Consider the following 7,941-nt stretch of genomic DNA (forward strand, 5'->3'; position numbering starts at 1 on the left):
TAGAGACCATTATGAGAATAGGTCAAGATAGTCACAAGCATGTTTTTATTTTGGTTCACTCTGTGAGGAAATGCAGCAGTGAGAGTACTTCTTTGACCTTTTATCTCATTTTCCTCATCTTCTGGAGGTAACTATCAATAAGGATTGTGCATATTAGAATTGGGCATATGTATAAGCACAAGGTCTGGTGGAATGACGGAAAGAGAGAGGAAACTGAAACCCATCTCACTTAAGCTTTAAGAAGACCTTGCCTCATTGCGCAGTAGTGCTAGCGGCTTTCTCCTCTTGTCCTCCGACCCAACTAGGCACCTTCAAGCCTGCTGAGCTGCTAGCAAGTGCCTGTTGGTGAGTTCCTGGAAACTCTCCAACTCAAGGGTGAAAAAAAAATGGTTGAAGCAGATGGTCTGGGAAAGCTCTTCACTGTAGGACCCAATACAGAAACAAATGAGAAAGCCCTTGAAGCAGTATTTGGCAAATATTGATGAATAGTGGAAGTACTCGATGAAAGACCATGAAACCAACAAATTGAGATGTTTTGCTTTTGTCACCTTTGAAAGCTGGGCAGATGCCAAGGATGCAGCCAGAGACATGAATGGAAAGTTCTTAGCTGGAAAAGTCATCAAGGTAGAACTAAACCATCATTTAAAAGTGGTAGAGTGGACCACCTCCACCTCCAAGAAGCAGAGACCCTCCTAAAGGTCTTAGAGGCAGAAGAGGAGGAAGTGGGAACCAGAGGACCTCCCTCACATGCAGGGCACATGGATGATGGTGGCTATTCCGTGAATTTTAATATGCGTTCCTCCAGGAACCACTTCCAATAAAAAGACCACCACCACCTAAAGATTTGTCCCCTCAGGACCAGTTTGCAGCAGCAGTGGAATGGGAGGGAGAGCTCCTTTATCACGTGGAAGAGACAGTTATAGAGGCCCACCACTAAGGGAACCCCTGCCCTCTAATAGAGATGCTTTTTTGTCCCCCAAGAGATGATGGATATTCTTCTAAAGACAGCTATTCAAGCAGAGATTAGTCAAGTTCTCATGATGCAAGAGATTATTCACCACCATCAAGAGATTATCCATACCATGATAACGGTCACTCCAGTTCATGTGATAACTGTCCATTAAGAGGCTATAGTGATGGAGATGGCTATGGTTGTGACTGAGACTATCCATAGCATCCAAGTGGAGGGTCCTACAGAGATTCATATGAGAGTTACAGTAACTCCCATAGTGTTCCACCTATAGGAGCATCCCACCATCTTATTGTGGAAACAGTCACTATGATGATTGTAGCAGCTCACATAATAGATATGGTGGAATTGAGACAGTTACTCAAGCAACCGAAGTGATCTCTACTCAAGTGGTCTGTGATCAGGTTGGCAGACAAGAAAGAGCATCCCCCTTCTAAGGAAAAGGGGTACCCTCCTCCACATGATTCCTACAGCAGTTCAGCCACAGAGCACCAAGAGGTGGTGGCTGTGGAGGAAGCCAATCGCACAGAAGGGTAGGCAGAAGCAGATACTAAAAACAAACAAAACTATGGACCAAAACCACTGATCGAAGAAAACAAACAAAAAGTGGAAACTTGTGGTAACTACCCAAGGACTACTAAGAAGAGAATTTGTGTTATCTTTTTTAAATTTCCTGTTAAGTTTCCCCTCCATAATTTTTATGCTCTTATGAGGAAAAAGTAAAACATGTTTAATTTTACTTGATTTATGACATTACTGTCAACAAGCAAATGTTAAATGTATAAGACTTGACTTGTGTACTAATGTAATTTTCCAAGTAAAATGTCCCTAAGGATCAGTTCCTTTCTGATTTTTCCCAGTAAATGCAGCAAGCGCTCCTAAGAGCTCCCACAAACATCTAGTCATCTAAAATGGAGGGATGAATCTTTGTGTCTGGATTATTAGTTAGAAATTAGAGGGTGGTCAGGGTAAGCTACTCTTAAGATTTTAGGATGTCTTCAAACTGAAATCTCAATGTTCTCAGTATGAAAAACTGAGATCAGATGTTTATGTAAGAAAAGTGCTATTCACCCAGTAAACAAACAAACAAAAAAAACAGCAAAAAAAAAACAAAAAAACAAGCATACTGCTGGCCACATATTGCCTTTCTGACATTGCTTTAGAAATCTGCAAGAACCTCTCCCTTTCTCCCTCCCCCAATAAGACCATTTAACTGTGTGTTAAACAAAATACAGAATGCTAAATGAAAAGTTTGGCCAAAAAAAACGAAGACCTTACCATAAATGCAAAATGGGTTACCACCCTGCTGCCTCCCAGAGAATAACCTGACCAGCAAGGAGAGCCAGACTCTGCGGATATCAGGAGCAGGATGTACCTCGAAGTCTGGCCCATTCATCAAGGGTCATTTAAATATCATCTTGCACAGGAAGCCAGCTCTGATAATGGCCCCTAAAGTGATCTCTCCATCCTTGAAACAGGTTTATAGCACTTTCACACATTCTCCATAGGCAAAGGAGACCTAAAGTGTTTCAGTGAGTGGGTAAGGTCCCAAGCCTAGTGACCTTATGCAGCCAGTCGGGACCAGTCTGTTGGAAACTTTGGAACTGTGATATTCTAAACAAAATGAAAGTTTTTTTGTTTCCTAGCTGTGAAAACAAATACCATTCAAATGCCTGTTAGCTTAACAACAGGCATTTATTGGCTCATGGTTTCAGAGGCTTCCTCTCTGGGTCAGTATCTTCTGGCTCGCCAGCCATCTTTGGGGTTCACTGGGGTTTTTTTGCCACATGGCAATGCATATGGCAGCATTTTCTCCTTTTTCCTCCAGGTTCCATTGACTTTCTGCTTCTGGGTGTTCCCCATGGCTTCTTTCTCCTGACTTTCACTCTGCCTATAAAGGACTCCAGTAAACCAGATTAAATCTGATTCAGCTGGACCACACCTTAACTGAAGTAATATCTTGAAGAGGACTTATTTACTATAGGTCCATACCCACCAGAATGCAGACCAAGACCAAGAACATTTCTAAGCTGGGGTACACAACTAGATCCACCACAGAAAGTATGGGACCTATTCTACTTTCCCAAACAATTTAGTAGATATGAGTGTGGTCTTAGGAATCATATATTTCTAAAAACTCCTTAACACTTTAAAAAATCCATGAATTCTTCAAATTCCTTCCTTTATCAGGGATAAAAACTATAAGAGGAATGGCTGCTGTTTTTCATTTTACTAAGATTTTACTAAGAGTTGGAATAGTGTCTTTTATCTCTATAGTCCCAATTTAAAGAGGGGATGCCATGTAATTTATAATCCACAATTATTTAATGAATGAGTGAATATGTTTTAAGGTATAGGAAGGCAATTGTTGTCCATGTCATCTGTTTGCACACTCTACAGTACCTAGTACAACAAATGTTTGTTTGTTTAAAAGCTGTACAATACAGGTAAAGCCTAATTGTTCATTTATATGTTTGAAAAAGTAGTGCCTGAAAATCTAGAATTTAGATTAGATAAGAAGTTCTTAAATTTTTTTGAATTACAAATGCTTTAAGCAATTGATGCATGTTATGGACCTCTCCCCTAAAGCACCACACCCTCCAAAATTTACAAATATTTGAGGAGATTTGAAAATAATGCTTTCTCTCCTCCAAAACACAGCACATGGACTCCTGGTTAAGAAGCACTAGACCAGCTCATCTCTAATCTTTTGTAGTTCTAAAAAGATCTGTGATACCAAACAATGGAAGGAAAAGCTTGCCAATATCAGGTTCCAAGAAGATCTCATAGACTCAACCAATAGAAATGTAGAAGGCAGTCGCCTCTCAGGACAAAGTCTGCTTTAACAAAGTTTGGGACAGTCTGGAGGTAAGTGTCTCTCTGCAAAGAGGTTATTTATGTCCCAGAGCCTAGATCAGCTGCTTGTACAAGGCTGGTAGAAGAGAAGCATGTTTGCCTCAGGAGTTTATTGCAGACAAATTATCCCTGGAAAATACTGCTGGGAAAAGTGCTGAGCAAACAACATCTATATTTATAGTCAGAAATTCATTAAAGTAGAAAATGCCCACTAAAGTTAGAAAGATGCTAAGTACCAGAGTCAAAAACACCAGTGCAGAGAAGTTGGTTCAAATTCGTCCCTAGAGTGTGAATATCCAGGTTCCACAGCAATAACTTCTCTCAGGTGACCCTGGCTACAAGAGTGTCAAGTGTACCTCACAGAAAGTGAGTCCTATTTTTTTCTAGGGAACAAAATGAGAAGGTCAGAGAGTGTGTTTTCAAGCAAGAACAGAAGAAATATTCTCTGAACAGGGAGTTCACTCATGCTATTCCAGTGGGCCCCAAAAAGGGTTATTTTTACCATACAATGTGGCCAAATGGCATTCACAATCTGTCTCAGTGAAATAAGAAGTGACTTTCTGGGTACAAAGACTAACTATATCTTAGATTTGAAAGATGCAGAGAAAAGAGGGATTCTTTTATCCCCTTTATTTTTACATAAGGAAAAAACTAGGCCCCAGAAAGTATATAAAGTCATACAGTTAAGTGAGATAGTTCCTAATTTCTAATCCATCAAACCCTTGCAACTAAAATAATGGTCCACAGGGCAGCAGCATCTGGGAACTTATTAAAAATGCAGAATTCCAGACTCTACCCCAATCCTGAATCTCAATCTACTTCCTAACAAGATCCCCATGACACACACTCAAGTTTGAGAGCACAAAATATGTCACCTCCTTAATAGAATCATGTTCTTATTATCATGGTGGTAGTCTGGAGCACAGGGCCAGAATATTTATTTGGGGGCTGGGAAGAAGAGAAGTGATAGAAACATATGATCTGGAAACTTGAGACATTTTAGGAAGAGTAGAGGACGGTTAATAACAAAGTGAAGAATAGGAGTTTTGGGACCCTGAAGGCACCAAGAATCTTAGAAGTAGATAGAGAAGATTCTGGAGCAGGGAGAGGAAGGTAAAAATGGAAGGAAGGAACCAGAGATAAATTTCCTCTTCTTTCCAGTTACCTGGAAATTTGGCCTTATAATTAGGGATACAAATCCATTTTAACATTAGTCTTTAGGGAAAACTAGTGAGATAAGCGAATGCCTACTTATTCACTATCCAAGTAACTCCAAAGCACAAGTGAGCAGCATTTTACTAAGACTTTAAGGGATATTCAGAATAACGACCTCACGGCATTTAAAAATGTAGAGACTAATTCATCTGTCCATTGTGCTTAACATAATTTCAGTTGTAAATAAGTTTAATTTTATTCTAATTCTTGAACAACAGTTAGTTTGTGTGTGATGGCTTCATTTATTTTCATCTAATCAAAATCCCTATTCCTACAAGCTGAACAAACCACAAAATTATGCCCAAGGTACAAGGGGGTTTTAAAGGTCATTTTTTTTTTTACAATCACACACATGATACCTGAATCCTCCAGACACCTCTATTCATTGCTAGATTCTAGCACTTAGAAGAATGCTCAGCATATGGAACCCAATATATATTTGTTACATGAGTGAATAAATCCTTTGCTAGCTGTCTTCCTTCCAGTTTCACTTCAACTGGGAGTTCAGCATCCCCATTATCTGTGGGAGAAATGTGCTTATTAGAAATCGTTTCCTTATACTCTGCCAAACTCTGCCTTTCTACAGTTGATATCGAATCACTCTGGTCTTGACAGAAGAAATCTGCTTCCTTTTCTACACGACTGCCCTTTAGCTATGAGCAAAAACAATCCTTCCCAACCCATACATATATTACTTTTGGATTATATTTGTCTCTGTGAATAAGGCAGGTTGACTCCTGATAGATATAAGGTTTATGGTTAATTTTTGCCATGAGCGCTCTATGCCATCTTTATGGCTGCATCAAAAATTGATAGAATTTTGAATAATTATATATTATATATTCAAATCCCAAACCAGAAGTTGGGTAGCTTTGCATTTCATGATGAATGGTTTCTAGTTGTTCTGTACATAAGACAATAGGGGCACAGGACCAGCATGAACCAGCAGGGGAATAGCATTTTAAGATACATTTCTTAAAAGGCTGCCTAATCCTGTTTACCTTTCCCTCTTTCCCCTTCTTCTGCTCCAGGCACAGTTACAAAGAATCTCACTGAGTCTAATTCCCTGAGTTCAATTTTCAGGAAGGCATAATATGGTTGACTTCGCCATGGGCTAACAAAGAGGGAAAACCCACTGGATCTTCCCATTGTGTCAACTTGGTCTCTTTGTGAAGCCCTATTTATTCCAACAGACAGGTACTTGACCTTTGTCCGTCTTTAAAACACTGCATTCTGCACAAAACTGCTATCAAAGGCGTTTCAGGGGGAAGTGGACTTGGCCCAGTGGTTAGGGTGTCTGCCTACCACATGAGAGGTCCGTGGTTCAAACCCCGGGCCACCTTTACCCGTGTGGAGCTGGCCATGCACAGTGCTGATGTGCGCAAGGAGTGCCATGCCATGCAGGGGAGCCCCACATGCAAGGAGTGTGCCCCTTGAGGAGAACCACCAACGTGAAAGAAAGTGCAGCCTGCCCGAGAATGGTGCCACACACACGGAGAGCTGATGCAGCAAGATGACACAACAACAACAACAAAAAGAAACACAGATTCCCGTGCCACTGACAACAACAGAAGCGGACAAAAAAGAAGAACATGCAGCAAATGGACACAGAGAACAGACAACTGCAGTGGGGGCGGGGGTAAAGGGGAGAGAAATAAATAAAATAAATCTTAAAAAAAAAAACAAAGGCATTTCACTGGAGGACTGCACACTGCCAAGAGAAAACAGAATTACAAGTGTGCTCTGTGGGGATTCAAACAAAAAAAACTGTGAAGAAAGTAGGGAACAGATGAAAGAAGAGAAAGAAAAAGGCGGGAGGGAGGGTGGAGGTGAAAATATGCAGGAATGAAAAGATAAGCTAAGAATGAAAAAGGGAGCAAAGTGGGACTCTTTTTGAAACTAAGGAACAAATGAAGGAAAAACAGGAAAATGGGGAGCTACAGTCTGAAGAAGAATGGGGAACAATGGAGTCTCTGGTAGATAAAGTGGAAGGAAAAGGGGGTTAATGGAGCAATCTTCAACATTTCCCAACCTTCTACATGTAATCAACAGAGTCAGCATAACAAAAAATGGGAACAGAAAAGTTGGTAATTATAGACACCAAGACCCATAGATCAGAAGTCAAGACCCACATATATCATCTAGCTACATTTTTATTTTTTGGGTAAGGAATCTTGAGATGTAGAGAAGTGAAGTTATTACTTAACTTACTAGCAGCTGCTTGGTACCAGACCTGGATAACAAATGCCTCAAATAAAAAATTGTTTGTTCACAGAATTTACTGTCTTTTTCTAGAATTTTTGAGAGTATAAAAGCTATGTACCAAGCCTACATGAAAATTATTACAGAAAATAGACCATGTTCACATACCATGACTAACTCATTGTATATGGAAACAGATCCTTCCCTATTCCAGTTATGGTACAGGATATAGATAAAAACATACCCCTCCCCTCTTCTACCCCCTTTCCTATAGTCCTAAGCCAGAAAAAAATGATCAAATCAAATAAGGACTCATCAGAGATGGAAATAGTCCTATAAAAGGCAATTATTTCCCCTTCCTTGATCTTAAGTTAACCTGATAAACATTATATGTATGATGCCTCAGCAGGAATCAGCTAATGACACTTTTTTTCCACCTCAAGTTAAGCAGCACTGCATTATGCTAGGAAATCTCACTCAGCTCTATTCTGGGAAATTGAGGGCAGATGAAATATAAGCACATTTTTTAAAAGCACTTTTTAAACTAAGTTTAATCACAAAGTTTAATATCAGTATTTCCACGTGTAGGTATATCTTCTACCCACTCCTCTGAACAAACATTTCTTTTGATCTAACCTTAAATCTTCCAATGCAGAATTAAATTTCTCCCTGATTAATCAGGCAGAGAAAAGCTGCTG

General features: G+C 39.9%; 1 pseudogene; it reads left to right on the top strand.

The window, feature by feature from the left end:
- Positions 1–386: 386 nt before the first annotated feature.
- On the top strand, positions 387–1,579 carry LOC101424684 (RNA-binding motif protein, X chromosome-like; annotated as a pseudogene).
- Positions 1,580–7,941: the final 6,362 nt, after the last annotated feature.

The sequence above is a fragment of the Dasypus novemcinctus genome, chromosome 26, assembly GCF_030445035.2.
Source record: "Dasypus novemcinctus isolate mDasNov1 chromosome 26, mDasNov1.1.hap2, whole genome shotgun sequence".
Classification (NCBI taxonomy): Eukaryota; Metazoa; Chordata; class Mammalia; order Cingulata; family Dasypodidae; genus Dasypus; species Dasypus novemcinctus.